A 23,273-nucleotide genomic window follows, 5' to 3' on the forward strand; every position below is an offset into this window, starting at 1 on the left:
AATGGGGAGGGAGAGACGGAGACCGGAGAATGGGGAGGGAGAGACGGAGACCGGAGAATGGGGAGGGAGAGACGGAGACCGGAGAATGGGGAGGGAGAGACGGAGACCGGAGAATGGGGAGGGAGAGACGGAGACCGGAGAATGGGGAGGGAGAGACGGAGACCGGAGAATGGGGAGGGAGAGACGGAGACCGGAGAATGGGGAGGGAGAGACGGAGACCGGAGAATGGGGAGGGAGAGACGGAGACCGGAGAATGGGGAGGGAGAGACGGAGACCGGAGAATGGGGAGGGAGAGACGGAGACCGGAGAATGGGGAGGGAGAGACGGAGACCGGAGAATGGGGAGGGAGAGACGGAGACCGGAGAATGGGGAGGGAGAGACGGAGACCGGAGAATGGGGAGGGAGAGACGGAGACCGGAGAATGGGGAGGGAGAGACGGAGACCGGAGAATGGGGAGGGAGAGACGGAGACCGGAGAATGGGGAGGGAGAGACGGAGACCGGAGAATGGGGAGGGAGAGACGGAGACCGGAGAATGGGGAGGGAGAGACGGAGACCGGAGAATGGGGAGGGAGAGACGGAGACCGGAGAATGGGGAGGGAGAGACGGAGACCGGAGAATGGGGAGGGAGAGACGGAGACCGGAGAATGGGGAGGGAGAGACGGAGACCGGAGAATGGGGAGGGAGAGACGGAGACCGGAGAATGGGGAGGGAGAGACGGAGACCGGAGAATGGGGAGGGAGAGACGGAGACCGGAGAATGGGGAGGGAGAGACGGAGACCGGAGAATGGGGAGGGAGAGACGGAGACCGGAGAATGGGGAGGGAGAGACGGAGACCGGAGAATGGGGAGGGAGAGACGGAGACCGGAGAATGGGGAGGGAGAGACGGAGACCGGAGAATGGGGAGGGAGAGACGGAGACCGGAGAATGGGGAGGGAGAGACGGAGACCGGAGAATGGGGAGGGAGAGACGGAGACCGGAGAATGGGGAGGGAGAGACGGAGACCGGAGAATGGGGAGGGAGAGACGGAGACCGGAGAATGGGGAGGGAGAGACGGAGACCGGAGAATGGGGAGGGAGAGACGGAGACCGGAGAATGGGGAGGGAGAGACGGAGACCGGAGAATGGGGAGGGAGAGACGGAGACCGGAGAATGGGGAGGGAGAGACGGAGACCGGAGAATGGGGAGGGAGAGACGGAGACCGGAGAATGGGGAGGGAGAGACGGAGACCGGAGAATGGGGAGGGAGAGACGGAGACCGGAGAATGGGGAGGGAGAGACGGAGACCGGAGAATGGGGAGGGAGAGACGGAGACCGGAGAATGGGGAGGGAGAGACGGAGACCGGAGAATGGGGAGGGAGAGACGGAGACCGGAGAATGGGGAGGGAGAGACGGAGACCGGAGAATGGGGAGGGAGAGACGGAGACCGGAGAATGGGGAGGGAGAGACGGAGACCGGAGAATGGGGAGGGAGAGACGGAGACCGGAGAATGGGGAGGGAGAGACGGAGACCGGAGAATGGGGAGGGAGTGTAAGGGGTGGTGTGTGGGTCAGCTTCACCTCTGACTTATGAGCGGTTCGAATCGCTCCCATTCCCTTGGTTCTGGACCTGGGACTTATTTGGGGGTTGTGATAAAAGTGCAGCAGACAACTGAATCTTGGTGAACGAAATAAGATCTTTATTTGAGAAAGAAAAATATACAACACAATAATGTTAACACTTTAAATTGGGGGAACACTTCGGAATATACGAGGGAAAATAACAATAGACAGAATACTTCACCCCTCCCAGTCTCACTTCACTAGCTAAGTTGGGCTCCAGAGAACCATGGGTAATGCTCACCAAAACGACGACTTTTGACAGTTGTAGAGGTTCACGATTTCAGGGTTCTCTAGGTGTGTCAGTTGGGGCCTGCCGTACCCCAGACGTGGTAGAGGACTTCACTTGTGTGGCTGGTCAGTCTTCGCGAGTCCGCTCATGCGGTTGGGTGCGTATTGGATCTATCAGGTGAGTACCCAATTTCTTTTGGTTAGAAGTAGGGTTTAGAGTCTTTTCAGTAAAATCTTACCCAGGGGTAAGTCAGGATAGATTGTAGAGTGGAAAAACTTGCGGATCTTCGGTTTTCTTCCGAGTTGGGTTTTGTTGGTCGTGGTGGCCCAGTTGCTGGTAATATTTGGTTGTTTGTTTTGTGGGGCCCTGGTCTGCCGCGAGGTCTCCAACGGTGTGTTATTTCTTCGAGAGGGAGCTTCTTCTTGGACTGAACTTGGTGATTTGATTTGATTTGACATGAATGAAGAAGCGAACTTCCTCCAGCACTGCTTTCTTGAACTCTTTTCTTCCCTCTTCCCACCCTTTTGAACTCCTTTGAATTCTCCTCTCACTCGAACCACCGTTGACTCCTTGCACTGCTTGAACCGCTTGACCCGCACTCAACTGCACTCCTTGAACCGAACCCCCACTCCTTGAACCAAACTCCTGTTGTAAAAGCAGGCCCTCAATTATACTGTTTGAGGCCTGCTAATCTGCGCACCAAATCAGTTCTGTCTCTTTGTTAGTTTTGGTGGGCTCGTTAACATTAATGGGTTAAAAATTGTTTAATAGGTTTCAGGATGGTCCCATCGATCTTAATTGGTTTAGGATTGCGTGAAGTGGTTTCGGGGTGGTCCCATCGATTCTTAAGTGGTATTAAGCAATTGTTTAACCTCTTGTCTAATTGCAGTAACATTTGTCTTTTCCTGTGGGGCCCCAAGGTTCTTTTGTTGGTTGGGGCATGTTCTGCATTATGTATACTTTGGATGGTTCTGTAATTTTGGGCGGGTACTGCTCTTCAGTTGGTCTATTGTCATTATGTAAAATGACTGAGACAGTCCAGATAGTCCCCAGACAGCTTGGCTAATGCCAATACCCAAAACTGCCCATTTACAGAGGCCAATCCCAATTCCTTTGTTGCAGCCCCCTTTTCTTCCACAGGCTCGAACATGCTTTTAAAATAAAAAACAAAAACCTGGGGTCCTTGATTTTTAAATCTCCTTTTAGGCCCAATATTCTTATACCATTCTGACATGGTTTATTAGCAGCCCAAAAATCCCTTCTTTAGGGTAATCTTCTTGGTTTTGGGGAATCTGTTGAATTTTGTGAATCTTACAGTGAGACGGAGACTGGAGAATGGGGCGGGAGAGATGGAGAATGGGGCGGGAGAGGGAGAGACGGAGACTGGAGAATGGGGCGGGAGAGACGGAGACTGGAGAATGGGGCGGGAGAGACGGAGACTGGAGAATGGGGCGGGAGAGACGGAGACTGGAGAATGGGGCGGGAGAGACGGAGACTGGAGAATGGGGAGGGAGAGACGGAGACTGGAGAATGGGGCGGGAGAGACGGAGACTGGAGAATGGGGAGGGAGAGACGGAGACTGGAGAATGGGGCGGGAGAGGGAGAGACGGAGACTGGAGAATGGGGCGGGAGAGACGGAGACTGGAGAATGGGATTGGGAGAGACTGGGAATAGTATCTGGAGCAGCGTGGTGAGTGGGAACGGAAGCGAGGGAGAAGCGAGAAGCAGGCAGTAAAAGGGTGAGTAACACCTGGGAACCTTACTGTGGGTAAATCGTGCCAGTTTGTTTCCACTAGTGGGGAAATGGGGAACATGGAGATGGAGACTGAAGATTCTCGCTGCAAGAACCTGGGGAGAAGACTCTTGAACTGTGGTCTATTAATCCATTGGATGCTTCCTCACATGGGGCTGTTGAGATAGACTAGAACAGCATTTAAAAGGGAATGATTCAAATATTTGAAAATGAGTAATGTAAAATGATCTGGGGGAATGGGATTACAGGAGGGAGCCTCAGCAGTGGCACAGACACTGGTGGTCGAATGGCCTCCTCCTGTGCTGTAATTCTACAATTCTATGAAAACTCCTTTATTGAGTCTGAGCCTAGGGAGTGTTTCAGAAATGTTGGTGCTGAGCTGGGTTTCGCCCTGTGAGAATTGCCCCAAACACCGAGCATGCTGCCTTTTGTGTGATCTCTCGGTTTGCTTCAGGTCGGTCTGTGCCAGTTGGTTTTGGGCATGTGAGGTTTAAGCATGGATCGGCTCTGCCTGAGGTTCCCAGTTCAGAGTTGTCACCTTTACACAGGACCTGTCCTGTCTCTCTTCTGCGGCCACGTTCGCACCCAGGTGGCCCTGGAGATGGAGCACGTGGTGTCCGCCGACAGGCTCGAGGCCTTCTGTGACCGGTGGGCACCATGGGGACTGGAGTGCATCAACACCCCGGCCAACAATATTTTAATTTAAGTTGTTAAGTTTCATTTAATGTTTAATTAGTTGCAATTTATTTGGTTTAGGGTGCATCCAGAAGAATACACAGGACCTGATTCCAAACCAGAGTCCAATGAGATGGGGTCTGTTAAAAGTGGCATTGACTGTGGGGAGCCTGACCGCACCTTGTGCAAAGCAGGGGGATTCTGGTTGAATTTTCAGGGTGAATATCAGCAGGCTATAGGATTACTACTAATCACAGATAGGATATCGGGGCATTGCACCAGTTAAATACAGATTAGCAGTGGTTTATAGTATTACTATTGGTTATGAGGGGAATTTGAGTGTTACCAGTATTACCATTAGTTACTGGCGGAATCAAAGTTTTCCACCTCTTGTTTCCCCCGTGAATCTCTCCCCCACCTTCGGTTTCTATTGCTTGATCACGTGTTCTCGGAACTTCTTGCAGAATGGCTACAGGCACCAAAACTCACCTACAGGGGCCTCGATTGTTAATGGGTGAATTCCATAACACTTACAGACGTCACGTGGTCAGACATCACGTGGCCAGATGTCAGGTGATCAATCCTCTGGCAGTTCCTCCAATCAGTGTTGGCAACTCTCAGTCGAGCTCATCAGATTGAGGCCTAGCATTATCGGGCCACTCCCCAGCCAGCAGCAAGGTAAGTTCAGGGTGAGGGTTTTGGATCACAGAGGCTCAGATTACTTTTGGAGGGCTCCGCACCCTACAAAATAATTCCAAACTTGCCTTTGCTTGGCCTCGTCTGCTCCATGGAACCGACCGAGCCTGCACAGCGCAGGCTCCAACCAGTTCTAACCTAAAATTGCAATGGGGATCCTGCAATGTAAATAGGACCCCAATTTGCATATTAAAAGGGTTAACCACTTTTTGTGGCCATTAACGCCAGGTGAAACCTGTACGATTATTAGGACATCTTGAAATTAATAAAATATACAGTAAATTACAACATTTGTTCACAAGGTAGGTTTGGATAAAGACGGCCCTCGGCCCATTTGAACTTCCTCTTCTAGAACACCAATGTTTCTGTTCTCCGAGTAACTACAGTTGAACCATTTTCTAACAAGTATAGCAGTAAAAGTGATTGGGGGCAATTTTTAACTTCATTGTATGGGCGGTAACCTGGCAGAGTGGGCGGCCTGCCCGTTGTGGAACCTGCCTGATTTTTGTTCATTGAGTTCAATAGGACAAAAGGTTCAACAATGAGCTGGTGATCCTCTTTGTCAGGTTACTCTTTATGAGTGTTTATTTCAACTATTGAACTCAATGAATGAAAATAAGGAAATGGAGGAGACTTTAAACAAATATTTTGTATCTGTCTTCACAGTAGAAGAAACAAAAAGTATACTAGTGGGGTGCCGCAAGGATCAGTGTATGGGCCTCAGCTAGTCACAATCTACAATAATGACTTGGATGAAGGGACCGAGTGTAATGTATCCAAGTTTGCTGACAGTACAAAGCTGGTTTGGAAAGTAAGCTGTGAGGAGGACACCAAGATCCTCCGCCTGCCCGGGAGAAGGCCCTCTGCGGGTGGAGAGTTCCATTTTTTGGAGACCCTCCACCCGCAGAAAACACTTAAACACTTACAATTCTTGCGCCTGGTAAAAGCAGGCGTAAGCCCTGCTTTTACCAGGATAAGAGTTGAAAAAAGTTTTTTTTTAATTTCCACTGATTAATCATTTAAAAATACTTTAAAGAAAGGTAAATTTATTTTTAGCCCCGTTAAAAACTTTAATGACTTTCTTCAAAAAATAAAATTTTTGTTTAAAATACTTAATTATTGTAATTTAAAGTCATTTTAAAAATGTGATGTTTTTGTAAAATTTATTTAAAGTTTCACTATGTTTTGGGGGTGATCTCTATTCATATATTCTTCCTGTCAAATGTATGAAGGGAGATTCCCTTCTCTGATTGGCTCCCCATGGCCCACGTGATCCCAGGGACGCTGCGAACCGCCTGCGCCTCTGGGATACGTGGGCCCTGCGCACCGGGAGTCCTCCGGTCCAGGCGCAGATTTTTCCAGATCACAGCCCTCCGCCCGCAGGAGGCCTGCGAATGGAATTTCTGGGCCATTATGTTCTTAATACTCGCCTAGGTTGGCAAGGATAACTAACCTGCAAGATACCATTACTGCATCGGGGAAAGAAGTGGAGTCTTCAAGCTGTTTAACATTGCCTTGGTTGTTGGTGGCTGTATTGCAGATTAGTCATCTTTAAAATCACCCTCTTCTGTCACTATGCATTGACCTGATTTGTCCTGTGATCTCCAAGTCAGACAGCACCTTGATGTTCATCAGTTGGTAATATTCCTCAATTGCCATTTCAGCAGGCATGTCGAGCAACTCCTTAAAGCAATTCCAAAAAGTCTTCAGGTTTGGAAACATCACCAAATGATAGACCTGGCTCCATACCCACATTCTTTGGTGATGTTTGCTTAGTGCTAATGGCTGGCGATGGTCTGTGGAGTGACCTCAGACCAGTAACAGCAAGATCCATGGACTGGCATCATAGGCCACTAAACAGTGCTTGAGATAGAGATTGTACTTTGCGTAGAATGTCTGACAATTCCCATATTGCAAAGCTGTAGCCTTGTGGTACTGTTGTGTGGCAGAGAAAGGGAGTCAGTGTTGTTATCAAGGAAAAGTTAAATGCCTTCTACATGCATTTTATTCAGGGCTCAGAAAAGGTCAAGATCATCCATGTTTCTGTATTTGCATTGTAACACACGGGAAGCTACTGTAACAAAAAAAACCTGCAACATCTTTGACTCTGGCTACAAAGGGTGTGATCTTGTTGGATCCGGTGGCACAGTCACACTTAGAGTGGCACAGTCACACTTAGAGTGGCACAGTCACACTTAGAGTGGCACAGTCACACTTAGGGTGGCACAGTCACACTTAGGGTGGCACAGTCACACTTAGGGTGGCACAGTCACACTTAGGGTGGCACAGTCACACTTAGAGTGGCACAGTCACACTTAGGGTGGCACAGTCACACTTAGGGTGGCACAGTCACACTTAGAGTGGCACAGTCACACTTAGGGTGGCACAGTCACACTTAGGGTGGCACAGTCACACTTAGAGTGGCACAGTCACACTTAGGGTGGCACAGTCACACTTAGGGTGGCAACTCTGGTTGAATGTATTCCTGGAGGTTTCATCACATGACCTCCTGCCTTGCAATTGTCCAACAGGTTTGAGGTTCTTGCGGCCTGTATGGATGAAAGCGGTGGCTGCAGGGTGGATGAGCAAACTGACCATGGCACCGAGGTACAGGAAGCCATTCAAGCAGGGGGAGTTAATAGGAATAGGCCCAGTGTCGGGAGCAGCCGGTGAGTATTTATACTCAGTTTTGCGGGTTTTTTCAGAGGCCCAGTGTCGGGAGTAGCTGAGGCTTACCAATCTCACAGGCCGGCGGCGGCGTTCCAGAGCCACATCAAGATTCAAAAAGTGATGCGGGCAAGAGGAAGTAGCTGATTGGGTGAGTACGGCCAGGTGAGTCTTTATACTACTCTATAGCTTGACAGTTAAGGTTAATAGTGTATAAGGTTTAGAAGGTCTTAATTTTGTGGTTTATAGTTTCTAAGGTCTCTGTTGTGTAGCGGGGAGTGCTAGTAAATTGAGTAATTAGTATCATTTAATTGTAGTGTAATTAGTGGTCTTTGATTTGATGTAATTTAATTTAAGTTAATTAAAGGGTAAGTCATGGGAGCACAGCTCGGCCCCGTGGCATGCTCCTCCTGCGCTATGTGGGAAATCAGGGACACTTCCTGTGTCCCTGACGACCGTGTGTGCGGGAAGTGTATCCAGATGCAGCTACTGGCAGACCACATTGCGGTGCTGGAGCTGTGAATGGATATACACTGGAGCATCCGCGAAGCTGAGGATGTCATGGATAGCACGTTTAGTGAGTTGGCCACACCGCAGGTAAAGGCTGCACAGGCAGGAAGTGAATGGGTGACCGTCAGGCAGTGTAGTAGGTGCAGGCAGGTAGTGCAGGAGTCCCCTGTGGCCATCCCCCTCTCAAACAGATATACCGCTTTGGATATTGTTGGGAGGGATGGTTTATCGGGGGAAGGCAGCAGCAGCCAAGTTCATGGCACTGTGGGTGGCACTGCTGCACAGGACGGGAGGAAAAAGAGCGGGAGAGCTATAGTGATAGGGGATTCTATTGTAAGGGGAATAGACAGGCATTTCTGCGGCCACAAACAAGACTCCAGGATGGTATGTTGCCTCCCTGGTGCAAGGGCCAAGGATATCTGAGCGGCTGCAGGGCATTCTGGAGGGGGAGGGTGAACAGCCAGTTGTCGTGGTGCATATAGGTACCAACGATAGAGGTACAAAACAGGATGAGGTCCTAAAAGCTGAATATAGCTATAGGGAGTTAGGAGGTAAATTAAAAAATAGGACCTCAAAGGTAGTAATCTCAGGGTTGCTACCAGTGCCACATGCTAGTCAGAGTAGAAATAGCAGGATATTTCAGATGAATACGTGGCTAGAGAAATGGTGCATGGGGGAGCGATTCAAATCCCTGGGACATTGGAACTGTTTCTGGGGGAGGTGGGACCAGTATAAACTGGATGGTTTGCACCTGGGCAGGACCGGAACCGATGTCCTAGGAGGGAGTGTTTGCTAGTGCTGTTGGGGAGGGTTTAAACTAAAATGGCAGGGGGTTGGGAACCTGTTCAGGGAGACAGAGGAAAGGGAAACAAGGATAGAAGCAAAAGATAGGAAGGAGAAAAGCAAAAGTGGAAGGCTGAGAAATCAAAGGTGTAAATCAAACAGGGCCACAGTTAAAAATAACTCTAAAAGGACTAAGAGTGTTAAAAAAACAAGCCTGAAGGCTTTGGGGGAAAAATTCGGTATCGCCCCATATGGGGCGCCATTACTGGCGGTGTGCAATGTTTAGCGTCTGGCGCTAATTATTACCTCTGACAGCAAACTTGGCTTTTATCGCCCCTGGAGGTGATTGGAGCGCTAAATCAGGCGCTACACACCTCTCTTAAGGCGCTAAGGCCGAGGAGCGAGGCGCTACCTCAGAGGGCGGGCGCAGCGCAGGTGCTGTCAGTTAGCGATTGAACACAGACACACTGGCGCCGGTCAGTTCTTAAAGGGGAGGGTTGATCTTGCTCTGCAGCCACACCCTGCTCATTGGAGCCTTGAATCTCAGCCTGGGCAGACCTGTGGCTAAATCTAGCAGCCAAACACTATGGAGAGGGCCAGGGAGCGAGCACAACGCTTCTGCAAGCGGGCTTTGGTGGCTCTGGTTCACGGGGTGGAGCGCAGAAGATCCATTCTGTACCCAGAGAGTGGCAGGAGGCCTTTGCCACACGAGTACAGAAGAGTGTGGAGGGAGGTGGCTCAGAGAGTGTCCTCAAGCAGCATGGTGCCTAGGACCCATCTCCAATGTAGGAAAAAATTCAACGACCTCACTCGGGTCATCAGGGTGAGTGCCTTTTTTTCCAAACCTCTACATCCCTCCATCTCAACCTCACTTTATGGCCAGAGGGTCTTGAAAGCCCAACACTCATCCAACACCTATGGCCCTTTCATCAAACACACACGCACATTCCACACTTTGCATACAGTAAGGGCTATTTAACCATGGGAGGCATTTCAGGCAAGACCATGGCTGCATACAGTAAGGGCTATTCAACCATGGGAGGCATTTCAGGCAAGACCATGGCTGCATATTTACTCAGACGCCGTCCTTTTTCTTTCAGGTCAAGCTGTCTCTGTGAGGACTTGAACTTGGTGAACCCAACTGCAGTAAGGCAAACTGAGGCAGAGGTTAGGTAGCAAAAACAAAGATAGACTTTACTTGAAATAAACAAAATAACAACAGCACAGATACAGGCTAGCAGGCCGGCAAGAGGCACCACAAGGCAGTGAAACTGAAGACTGAGCAATGAACATAAACTGAGCACCACTTAAATAGTAGGCATATAACAATGCACAGGTGAGTACAATTAGGAATAAAGAAGGACACAATTAAGAGTTCATGGTGCCCTCTGGTGGCGAGGCAAGGCAGAGCCTGGGTCATTCCTGACAGTCTCATAATAGGAGACAGCAGCAACAGACCAGTAGAGGGCGGCCTCAGCTGCAACCTCTCAGCAATCTTGAGGAGCGCGTCCACAGGATTGTGGCAAGCCAGGTGATTGGGCCCGTCGCCACTGGAGATGCTGACCCCGTTCTGGACAGCAATGGTAAGGTCATCACCTTTTTGTCCTCCCTCCTTCCACTTGTTCCTCACAACAGCAGCCTTTGACACTTTCAATCCAAATCACTAAATCGCTGCACTCATGCCTCCCTTGCTGTCACCCTGTCCTCACGCTAAAGCCACTCTTGTACCTCCCTGCTTTCAGATGGTGATTCACCAGGTGAGGAGATGGGCCCTCAAGCTGCCAGTGAGAGTGAAGCTGAAGGTGAGGAGGAAGAGGAAGCCGGACCATCAGCGCCACCCTCTACCGAGGCAGCCCATGCCTACACTGGGAACATGCCTTCCGTGGAGGGGAGCAGGGGGGAATGGTCTGATGAGGGTGAAGCTCCAGGACCCAGCGGGCTGCAGCAACACGATGGGGGTAGGGAAGCTCGGGGACCTTCTCCCCGGAGGGAGAGTATGGCCTCGAGTCCTGCTGCACTGGATGCAGAGGAGGAGCAGGTCCTCGCTGAAATGAGCGCCCAGGCGGAGCACAGGCACACTGAGCTCATGGCTGCAGTGGCAAGGTTGCCCGAATCCATTGAATCACTGGCAAGGAGTGTGGAGCACTTCGCTGGAGCACAGGCGGCTGCCACGCAAATGCTTAGTGCTGCAATGCAGTCAGTGGCTGGTCTCATGCAGACGCAGATTGAGGCCACGCGAGCACTGACTGCTGCCACCCTCGCTGGATCGGGCACATTTTCCCGGGGCTCTCACCGCGCCGCAGCAGGCCAGCAATCTGTGCTCCATCAGATTGCTCCGGATGCTGAAGTGCTGCCCCGTGGGAGCGCCAGTGTGTCGGTCGAGCAGGGAGTTGCTGTCCTCTCTCAAGATGACAGCATTCCTGCTGCCACCACTGTCACTTCTCCACTGGAGTTGCCACCACCTGTAGGACAGACTGCTGCCGCCCATGCAGAGTTGGTGCAGTCAGCAGCTGGGCCCTCCAGGCCCAGAGCTGGTCCAGGCCGTCCCTCAAGGGCATCTGAAGTCTCAGTTTCTGACACTCAGCAGCCTTCCCCCAGCCTTGCTGCAGCCACTGGGGTCCCATTACGGAGGAGCTGCAGGGTGGGAAGGGGGGAATTTCGCAAGGGAAGCAGATCACCCTCGAAGGGCAAAAAGTAGGAGGTGTGACAAAATGTCTTTCATTGTTTTATTGAAGGCCGAGGTTGGTGGTCAAATTTTTTTAACTGTTTTTGACATTGTCTCCAGGTTGTGAGAGCCAGTTATGTGAATGACAGCTTTTTTTTGTGTTTCTTTCCATTACTTTGTCATGCGGAAATGACACACACAGAGTTTGTGAAATAAAGAAGTGTCTGTATTCAAAATGTACATGTTTGGTCTTTGCAATCATTGTTGCGTTGACTGGCTTAGGGGTTGCGGGATGGTTTCATTCAGGTTGTTTGAATGGCAGAAGCCATTTCCTCAGAGGGGGGCCTAGAAGTGACTTGCTATGAGCCTTTGACGGACAGCCCTTCCACTTTGTGCCTCTCTCCTGCCTTGGTGCTGCTGTTGATCATCCTCCTCCTCTTCCTCCTCCTCTTCCTCCTCCTCCTCTGCTGGTGCTCCAATGCCTGGTGGCATTGGCTGGGTCCTGAGGATTGCAAGGTTATGCAGCATGCAGCACACAACAACGAAGTGGAAGACTCGCTCAGGCGAGTACTGCAGGGCTCCTCCAGAATGGTCCAGACAGCGGAACCGTTGCATGAGCACACCGATTGTGTGCTCAACGATGTTCCTGGTAGCTTGATAGCTGTCGTTGTATTGTAGCTCAGCAGGGGTGCTGGGCGAACGGAGCGGTGTCATCAGCCAGGTGCACAGAGGATATCCCTTATCCTCGAGAAGCCAACCTCCTGGGTGATGCAGTGCCTGGAAAAGGTCTGCCACAGATGTCTGGCGCAGGATGAAGGCATCGTGGCTGCTGCCAGGAAAGTGGGCATTGACAGCGAGTATCAGCTGTCTGTGGTCACAGACCAACTGGACGTTTAAGGAATGGAAGCCCTTTCGGTTGTGGAAATCCTTGGCATTCTCTTGCGGCGCCCGCAAAGCCACATGCATGCAGTCAATGGCGCCCTGCACCATGGGGAAGCCCGCTATCATCGCAAAGCCCATTGCGCGTTCTTGCTGCTTGTCTGGGGGCATGGGGAAAGAGATGTACTCTCGTCTCCTTTTAACGAGGGCATTTGTTACCTGACAGATGCAGCAATGCACCGCGAACTGGGAGATATTGGCGATGTCCCCAGTAGCTGATTGAAATGAGCCGGTGGCATAAAAGTTGAGAGCCACTGTTATCTTCACTGCCACTGACAGATGTCCTGCTCCTCAGTTGAGGCTGCAGATCTGGCTGAAGCAGGTGGCAGAGCTCAGTGGCCACCTCCTTGCTGAAGCACAGCCTTCGCAAACAGTGCTCCTCAGATGTATTAATGTAGGAGAACTGTTCGCGAAAAACCCTGGGAGGGTAAGGTCTCCTGTACCGAGGCCTGTTGGCCCTCCTCCGTCTGGCCATGATTGCCACTCTCTCTCTGTGTCTCTGTGCCCTCCGAATGTGATGGAGAAGGACGATGTTCCCATCCATTGCAGCCCACATAGTATCTAGGCAATCAAAGTTATGAAGGTCAAAAAGCAAAGTACCTGAAAAGTTATTATCAGAAGCCAAAACTACCTCAAACTGCGTTGACTCAATGCAGAAGTCTCTCTTTCTTTCTTTGTCTCTCTCAAAATCTCTCTCTCTCTTTCTCAGAATGAGTGGTGCAAAAATGGCTACCACACAAAAGAAAGGAAGAGGCCCCCTTTAAATAGCGCCCCCCCAGCCCCACAGCGACTGGGAAGCATTCCAGTCAACCTGTCGTTGGTTGCGCCAGGTGGAAAGGAGGGGGGCACCACTCAATTTCTGGTCCGGGGCGCCCCAAGGGTGTTGCACTCTCGAATGACGTCAAGATCTGCGTGCGCAGGAGATCGGGCGGTATTGTTTAGCGCCGCCGTAAAATATCCGGTCAATTTCGCGAGAGGCGCCGATATCGCCGCGCCCGGGCGCTAGTTGCTTTGCGCCCCACTTAGCGCCCTCTTAAGGCACTAACGGGTGGCGCTAACAACTGAATTTTTCCCCCTTTGTGTCTTAATGCGAGGAGCATTCGTAATAAGGTGGATGAATTAGCTGTGCAAATAGATGTAAATGGATACGGTATAATTGGGATTACGGAGACATGGCTCCAGGGTGACCAAGGCTGGGAACACAACATCCAGGGGTATTCAATATTTAGGAAGGACAGGCAAAAAGGAAAAGGAGGTGGGGTAGCGTTGCTGGTTAAACAGTAGTAAGGAAGGATATTAGCTCGGATGATGTGGAATCTGTATGGGTAGAGATGCAAAATACCGAGGGGCAGAAAACATTAATGGGAGTTGTATACAGACCCCCAAACAGTAGTGGTGAGGTTGGGGATGGCATTAAACAGGAAGTTAGAGACGCATGCATTAAGGGCACAGCAGTTATCATGGGTGACTTTAATCTGCATATAGATTGGGCTAACCAAATAAGTAACAATACTGTGGAGGAGGAATTCCTAGAGTGTATTCAGGATGGTTTCCTGGACCAATATGTCGAGGAACCAACTAGAGATCAGGCCATCTTAGACTGGGTATTATGTAATGAGAAAGGATTAATTAGCAATCTTGTTGTGCGAGGTCCCTTGGGGAAGAGCAATCATAATAGAGTCATAGAGTCATAGAGTTATACAGCACAGAAAGAGGCCCTTCAGCCCATCGTGTCTGCACCGTCCATCAAGCCCTGTCCAATCTAATCCCATTTTCCAGCATTTGGTCCATAGCCTTGTATGCAATGGCATTTCAAGTGCTCATCCAAATGCTTCTTGAATGTTGTGAGGGTTCCTGCCTCTACCGCCCTTTCAGGTAGTGAGTTCCAGACTCCAACCACCCTCTGGGTGAAAAAGTTCCTCCTCAAATCCCCTCTAAACCTCCTGCCCCTTACCTTGAATCTATGCCCCCTTGTTATTGACCCCCCTACTAAGGGGAAAAGTTCCTCTTTATCTACCCTATCTATGCCCCTCATCATTTTGTACGCCTCAATCAGGTCCCCCCTCAGCCCTCTTTGCTCCAAGGAAAACAACCCCAGCCTGTTTAGTCTTTCTTCATAGCTGAGGCGCTCCATCCCAGGTAACATCCTGGTGAATCTTCTCTGCACCCTCTCCAAAGCAATCACATCCTTCCTATAGTGAGGCGACCAGAACTGCACACAGTACTCCAGCTGTGGCCTTACCAGCGTTTTGTACAGCTCCATCATAACCTCCCTGCTCTTATATTCTATGCCTCGGCTAATGAAGGCAAGTATCCCATATGCGTTTTTAACCACCTTATCTACCTGTTCCGCTGCCTTCAGGGATCTATGTACATGTACACCAAGGTCCCTCTGACCCTCTGTACTTCCTAGGGTCCTACCACTCATTGTGTATTCCCTTGCCTTATTTGTCCGTCCAAAATGCATCACCTCGTGTCGTCTGCGAACTTACTGATCATACCTTTTACATTCTCATCCAAATCATTTATGTAGATCACAAACAGCAAGGGACCCAGCACCGATCCCTGAGGTACCCCACTGGACACATGCTTCCAGTCACAAAAGCAACCCTCGACCATCACCCTCTGCCTCCTGCCACTCAGCCAGTTTAGGATCCAACGTGCCAAGGCACCCTGGATCCCATGGGCTCTTACCTTCTTGACCAGTCTCCTATGCGGGACTTTGTCAAAAGCCTTACTGAAGTCCATGTATACCACATCCACAGCATTTCCCTCATCCACACACCTAGTCACCCCCTCGAAAAATTCAATCAGATTGGTCAGACATGATTTACCCTTGACAAAGCCATGCTGACTATCCCCGATTAATCCTTGCCTCTCCAAGTGGAGACTAATTTTGTCCCTCAGAATCTTTTCCAATAATTTCCCTACCACAGATGTTAGGCTCACTGGCCTGTAATTCCCTGGTTTATCCCTGCTACCCTTCTTGAATAATGGTACTACGTTAGCTGTTCTCCAGTCCTCTGGTACATCCCCTGTGGCCAGAGAGGTTCTGAAAATTTGTGTCAGAGCCCCTGCAATCTCCTCCTTTGCCTCACACAGCAGCCTGGGATACATCTCGTCCGGGCCTGGGGATTTATCCACTTTTTGGCCTGCTAAAACCGCTAGTACCTCCTCCCTCTCGATGCTAATATGTTCAAGTATGTCACAGTCCCCTTGCCCGATTTCTATGTCTACATCGTCTTTCTCCATAGTGAACACAGATGCAAAAAATTCATTTAAAACCCTGCCTACATCATCTGGCTCTACACACAGATTGCCACTTTGGTCCCTAATGGGCCCTACCCTTTCCCTGGTTATCCTCTTGCCCTTAATATACTTATAAAACATCTTAGGATTTTCCTTTATTTTGCTCGCCAGTGTTATTTCATGGCCCCTCCTCGCTCTCCTAATTTCTTTTTTAAGTATGCCCCTGCACTTTTTATACTCCTCTATGGCTTCCTCCGTCTTTAGTCTTTTGTAACTGCCAAAAGCCCCCCTTTTGTTCCTAATGCATTTTTGTATATCCCTTGTCATCCAAGGTTCCCTTTGCTTGTTGGTCCCCCCCTTGACCTTTACGGGAACATGTTGGCATTGTACTCTCTCTATTTCCCTTCTGAAAGTCTCCCACTGCTTTGATGTGGATTTTCCTATAAGTCGCTGCTCCCAGTCCACTTTGGCCAGATCCTGCCTTATCATATTAAAATCGGCCTTCCCCCAATTTAGAACCCTTATTTCCGGGCCGTCTTTGTCTTTTTCCATGACCACCTTAAATCTCACCGAATTATGGTCACTGTCGCCAAAATGCTCTCCTACTGACACTTCCACCACTTGCCCGGCTACATTCCCTAGAATTCGGTCCAGTACCGCCCCCTCTCTTGTAGGACTTTCTACATGTTGGCTCAAAAAGCTCTCCTGGATGCACTTTAAGAATTCTGCACCCTCTAAGCCTTTCACACTCTGACTATTCCAATTAATATTGGGGAAGTTGAAATCCCCCACTATTATTACCCTATTATTTTCGCACTTCTCTGAGATTTGCCTACATATCTGTTCCTCTATCTCCCCCTGACTGTTTGGGGGCCTATAGTACACTCCCAGCAAAGTGCTTGCCCCCTTTTTGTTTTTAAGTTCTACCCATATGGCCTCATTAGAGGAACCTGCTAATATATCATCCCTCCTTACAGCAGTAATTGACTCCTTAATTTATATTGCAACACCCCCTCCCCTTTTACACCCCCCTCTGTCTCGCCTGAAGATTCTATACCCCGGAATATTGAGCTGCCAGTCCTGACCCTCCCTCAACCATGTCTCCGTGATAGCAACAATATCGTACTCCCATGTGTTCAACAACAACTTCAGTTCATCCACCTTATTTGCAAGACTCCTTGCATTAAAATAAATGCCTTCCAGCCTTGCCATATTCCCTTTTGCCTTCACATATTTGCTCTGCCTTCCCAGCTGACTTGTTTTTTCCTCCGCATTTGGCTGTAAATCACCCCCTACTATAGCTCCACTCTGTATCCCATCCCCCTGCCAAGTTAGTTTAAACCCCCCCCAACAGTGCTAGCAAACCTCCCCGCAAGGATATTGGTCCCCCTCTGGTTCAGGTGTAAACCGTCCGACTTGTACAAGTCCCACCTTTCCCAGAAGCAGACCCAGTGATCCAGGAAACTAAAGCCCTCCCTCCTGCACCATCCCTTTAGCCACGCATTCATCTGTTCTATCTTCCTATTCCTATACTCACTAGCACGTGGCACCGGGAGTAATCCAGAGATTACAACCTTTGAAGTCCTGCTCTTTAATCTTCTACCTAGCTCCCTAAATTCTTACTGCAGGACCTCATCCCTCTTTTTACCTATGTCGTTGGTACCAATGTGGACCACGACCTCTGGCTGTTCGCCCTCCCCCTCCAGAATGCCCTGCAGCCGCTCAGTGACATCCTTGACCCTGGCACCAGGGAGGCAACAAACCATCCTGGATTCACGTCTACGGCCACAGAAACGCCTATCTGTTCCCCTTACTATAGAATCCCCTACCACTATTGCTCTCCCACTCTTTTTCCTCCCTTCCTGGGCAGCAGGAGCACCCCCAGTGCCAGGAAGTTGGCTGCTGCTGCCTTCCCCTGATAAGTCATCCCCCCCAACAGTATCCAAAGCGGTATACCTGGTTGAAAGGGGGATGGCCACAGGGGTCCCCTGCACTACCTGCCTGCTTCTATTGTTCCGCCTGGTGGTCACCCATTTCCCTTCTGCCTGTGCAGCCCTACCCTGCGGTGTGACCAACTCACTGTACGAGTAGTTCGCGACCCTCTCAGCATCGTGAATGCTCCACAACCCATCCACCCGCAGCTCCAGCGCCTCAAGACGGCCCGTTAGTAGCTGCAGCTGGATGCATTTCTGGCACACGTGTTGGTCAGGGACACTGGCAGCGTCCCTGAATTCCCACATAGAAAAAGAGGAGTATATCACGGGGCTGGGCTCTCCTGGCATGACCTACCCCTTTAATCAATTTAAATTAAATTAATTCAATACCACCAGTAAAGTAAGCCTTACCTGGTCTCTGGAGCCCTTTGTAGGCCTGCTCTACCGCTGAAGCACCCGCCGAAGCTCTGAGGCCTTGCCTCACATGACTCCCTGCAAAATCGCACTTCAAAGCCTGTTTTTATAGGCCCTGAAACAAAGACTTGCTGAGCCCAGCTACAGGAGAACCAGGTTAACCAGATTACTCCAGTTTCCCTTGTTAACTGCCTTCAGCTGCTCTGAGTTGTAGGACTTGTTTATCCCTTTTTAACCCTGCTTAAAGCTGGGAAATTAGATTTTAAACAGTAAACAGTACCCAGTAAATGTGAAAACAAACAAAAGTTTGATTTCAGCAACCAGTTAAGACTCCCTGACTCACCCAACTCTCAGCCCTCTGTTCAAATCGCACTCAGTGCAATTGATAGAATTCTTCATTAAGATGGAGAGTGAAATAGTTGACTCAGAGACTAGGGTCCTGAATTTAAATAAAGGAAACTACAATGGTATGAGGTGCGAGTTGGTTAGGATGGATTGGAGAACGTTACTTAAAGGGTTGACGGTGGATAGGCAATGGCAAACAATTAAAGATCACATGGATGAACTACAGAATTTGTTCATCTCTGTCTGGCATAAAAATAAAACAGGAAATGTGGCTCAACTGTGGCTAACAAGGGAAGTTAGGGATAGCATAAGATCCAAGGAGCAGACATATAAAGTGGCCAGTAAAAGCAGCAAACCAGAGGATTGGGAGCAGTTTAGGATTCAACAAAGGAGGACAAAGGGATTAATTAAGTGGGGGAAAATAGCATATGAGAGGAAACTTGCAGGGAACATAAAAACTGACTGTAAAAGTGTCTATAGATATGTGAAGACAAGTGAAAGTTCCTTGCAGTCAGAATCAGGGGAATTTATAATGGGGAACAAAGAAATGGCAGACCAATTAAATACCTACTTTGGTTCTGTCTTCACAAAGGAGGACACAAATAACCTCCCAGAGATGTCGGGGAACATAGGGTCTAATGAGAGGGAGGAACTGAATGAAATCAGTATTTGTAGGGAAATGGTGTTAGGGAAATTGACGAGATTGAATGCCGATAAATCCCCAGACCCTGATCATTTATATCCAAGGGTACTTAAGGAGGTAGCCCTAGAAATAGTAGATGCATTGCTGGTCATCTTCCAAAATTCTATAGACTCTGGACAGTTCCCATGGATTGGAGGGTAGCTAATGTAACCCCACTATATAAAAAAGGTGGTAGAGAGAAAACAGGGAATTATAGACCGGTAGGCCTGACATCGGTAGTGGGGAAAATGCTTGAGTCCAATATAAAAGATGTCATAGCAGAGCACATGGAAATCAGTGACAGGATCTGACAAAGTCAACATGGGTTTACAAAAGGTAAATCATGCTTGACAAATCTACTGGAATTTTTTGAGGATGTAACTGGTAGAATTGATATGGGAGAGCCAGTGGATGTGGTGTATTTGGACTTTCAGAAGGCTTTCAACAAGGTCCTGCATAAGAGATTAGCATGCAAAGTTAAAGCACATGGGATTGGAAGTAAGGTACTGACTTGGATAGAGAACTGATTGGCAGACAGGAAGCAAAGAGCTGGAATAAACGGGTCTTTTTCCAAGTGGCAGGCAGTGACTAGTGGGGTACCGCAGGGATCGGTGCTAGGACCCCAGCTATTCACAATATATATTAATGATTTAGACGAGTGAAGTAGATGTAATATCTCCAAGTTTGCAGGCGACACAAAGCTGGGTGGGCGAGTGTGCTGTGAGGAGGATGCAGAGAAACTCCAGTGTAATTTGGACAGGTTGGGTGAGTGGGCAAATGCATGGCAGATGCAGTATAATGTGGATAAATGCAAGGTTATCCACTTTGGTGGCAAAAACAGGTAGGCAGATTATTATGTGAATGGCAATAGATTGGGAAAAGGGGAAGTGCAACGAGACCTGGGTGTCCTTGTGCACCAGTTGCTGAAGGTAAGCATGCAGGTGCAGCAGGCGGTTAAGAAGGCAAATGGTATGTTGGCCTTCATAGCGAGAGGATTCGAGTGCAGGAGCAGGGGTGTCTTGCTACAGTTGTATAGGGCCTTGGTGAGACCACACCTTGAGTATTGTGTGCAGTTTTGGTCGCCTTATCTGAGGAAGGATGTTCTTGCCATGGAGGGAGTGCAGCGAAGATTCACCAGACTGATACCCGGGATGGCAGGAATGACATACGAAGAGAGCTTTGGTCGATTAGGCTTATACTCGCTAGTGTTTAAAAGAATGAGAGGGGATCTCATTGAAACTTATAAAATTCTAACAGGACTAGACAGACTAGATGCAGGAAGGATGTTCCCGATGGCTGGTGAGTCCAGAACCAGGGGTCACAGTCTAAGGATATGGGGTAAGCCATTTAGGACTGAGATGAGGAATTTCTTCACCCAGAGAGTGGTGAACCTGTGGAATTCTCTACCACAGAAGGCAGTTGAGGCCATATCATTAAATATATTCAAGAAGGAGTTAGAGATAGTTCTTAAGGCAAAAGTGATCAAGGGATATGGGGAGAAAGCAGGGACAGGGTACTGAATTTGGGTGATCAGCCATGATCTCATTGAATGGCGGAGCAGGCTTGAAGGGCCGACTGGCCTACTCCTGCTCCTCTCTTCTATGTTTCTATGAATGTAGTGGTAATTGGGGACAGCATAGTCAGAGGGATAGATACAGTTCTCTGCAGCCAAGAGCGAGAGTTACGACGGTTGTGTTGCCTGCCCGGTGCCAGGGTTGAGACATCTGCTCTGGGCTGGAGAGGAACTTGCAGTGGGAGAGGGAGGAGCCAGTGGTCATGGTCCATGTAGGTACCAACGACATCGGTAGAACTAGGAAAGAGGTTCTGCTGAGAGAGTATGAGCAGTTAGGGGCTAAATTAAGAAGCAGAACCTCAAGGGTAATAATGTCTGCATTATTACCTGAGCCATGAGCAAATTGGCATAGGATAAATAAAATGAGAGAGATGAATGCATGGCTCAAAGACTGGTGTGGGAGAAATGGGTTTCGATTCCTGGGGCACTGGCACCAGTACTGGGGAAAGTGGGATCTGTATCATTGCGACGGTCTTCACCTGAACCGTGCTGGGACTGGTGTTCTGGCGAGTCATATAACTAGGGCGGTACAGAGGGCTTTAAACTAAATATTGGGGGCAAGGGATCAAATTTGGGAAGATGTGGTAATTCAAAGAGTAGAGACAAGGCAATAGGGAAAGGCATTAATATGGGAAATGATAAACAGACCGTGACAGGAAGGGATAGAGAGTGCAAATCTAAGAGTAAATCAACAGATAAGGGTAGAGGTTACAAAAATAATAAAAGGACAAAACTAAAGGCTCTGCATCTGAATGCACGTAGCATTTGAAACAAAACAGATGAACTGATAGCGCAAATAGAAATAAATAAATATGATTTGATAGCCATTACAGAAACATGGCTGCAGGATGACATAGATTGGGACCTGAATATTGAAGGGTACATAGAAACATAGAAGATAGCAGCAGGAGTAGGCCATTCAGCCCCTCGAGCCTGCTCCACCATTTAATGAGATCATGGCTGATCATCCAAATTCAGTACCCTGTCCCTGCTTTCTCCCCATATCCCTTGATCCCTTTAGCCTTAAGAAATATATCCAACTCCTTCTTGAATATATTTAATGAATTGGCCTCAACTGCCTTTTGTGGTAGAGAATTCCACAGGTTTACCACTCTCTGGGTGAAGAAATTCCTCCTCATCTCTGTCCTAAATGGCTTACCCCTTATCTTTAAACTGTGACCCCTGGTTCTGGACTCCCCCGCCATCAGGAACATCCTTCCTGCATCTAGTCTGTCTAGTCCTGTTAGAATTTTATAAGTTTCAATGAGATCCCCTCTCATTCTTCTAAACTCCAGTAAATATAAGCCCAATCAACCCAATCTCTTCTCATATGTCATTCCTGCCATCCCAGGTATCAGTCTGGTGAATCTTCGCTGCTCTCCCTCCATGGCAAGAACATCCTTCCTCAGATAAGGCGACCAAAACTGCACACAATACTCAAGGTGTGGTCTCACCAAGGCCCTGTACAACTGCAGCAAAGGCATCCTTGCTCCTGTACTCGAATCCTCTCGCTATGAAGGCCAACATACCATTTGCCTTCTTAACCGCCTGCTGCACCTGCATGCTTACCTTCAGCGACTGGTGCACAAGGACACCCAGGTCTCGTTGCACTTCCCCTTCTCCCAATCTATTGCCATTCAGATAGTAATTCGCCTTCCTGTTTTTGCCACCAAAGTGGATAACCTCGCACTTATCCACATTATACTGCATCTGCCATGCATCTGCCCAATCACCCAACCTGTCCAAATCATCCTGGAGTTTCTCGGCATCATCCTCACAGCACACACGCCCACCCAGCTTTGTGTCGTGTGCAAACTTGGAGATATTACATCTAAAATAACAACAGAAAATGCTGGAAAACTCAGCAGGCCAGGCAACATCAGTGGAGAGAGAAATAGAGTCAATGTTTCGAGTCAAACTCTTTGTCAAGATATTACATCTAGTTCCCGCGTCTAGATCATTAATATATATTGTGAATAGCTGGGGTCCTAGCACCGATCCCTGCGGTACCCCACTAGTCACTGCCTGCCACTCGGAAAAAGACCCGTTTATTCCAACTCTTTGCTTCCTGTCTGCCAACCAGTTCTCTATCCAAGTCAGAGGACATTTAGGAAGGACAGGAAGGTGGGAAAAGGTGGAGGGGTGGCTCTGTTAATTAATGATGGTATTAGCACAATAGAGAGGGATGACCTAAGTTCAGGAAACCAGAATATAGAAGCGGTTTGGGTACAAATGAGAAATAATAAAGGCAAGAAGTCACTTGTGGGAGTGGTGTACAGGCCCCCTAACAGTAACCACATGGTAGGATAGAGTATAAAGGAAGAAATAATGGGAACTTGTCAGAAGGGTATGGCAATAATCATGGAGGATTTTAACGTGCACATCGACTGGAAAAATCAGATGGGCAAAGGTAGCCTAGATGAGGAGTTCATGGAATGTTTTTGGGATAGTTTCTTACAACCGCACGTTCTGGAGCCAACCAGAGAGCAGGCTATATTAGACCTGGTATTGTGCAACGAGATAGGATTAATTAATGACCTCATAGTGAAGTCGCCCCTAGGT

The sequence above is a fragment of the Somniosus microcephalus genome, chromosome 2 (assembly GCF_052327205.1).
Source record: "Somniosus microcephalus isolate GS21.2 chromosome 2, FLI_Smic_1.0, whole genome shotgun sequence".
In the NCBI taxonomy this organism is placed as follows: domain Eukaryota; kingdom Metazoa; phylum Chordata; class Chondrichthyes; order Squaliformes; family Somniosidae; genus Somniosus; species Somniosus microcephalus.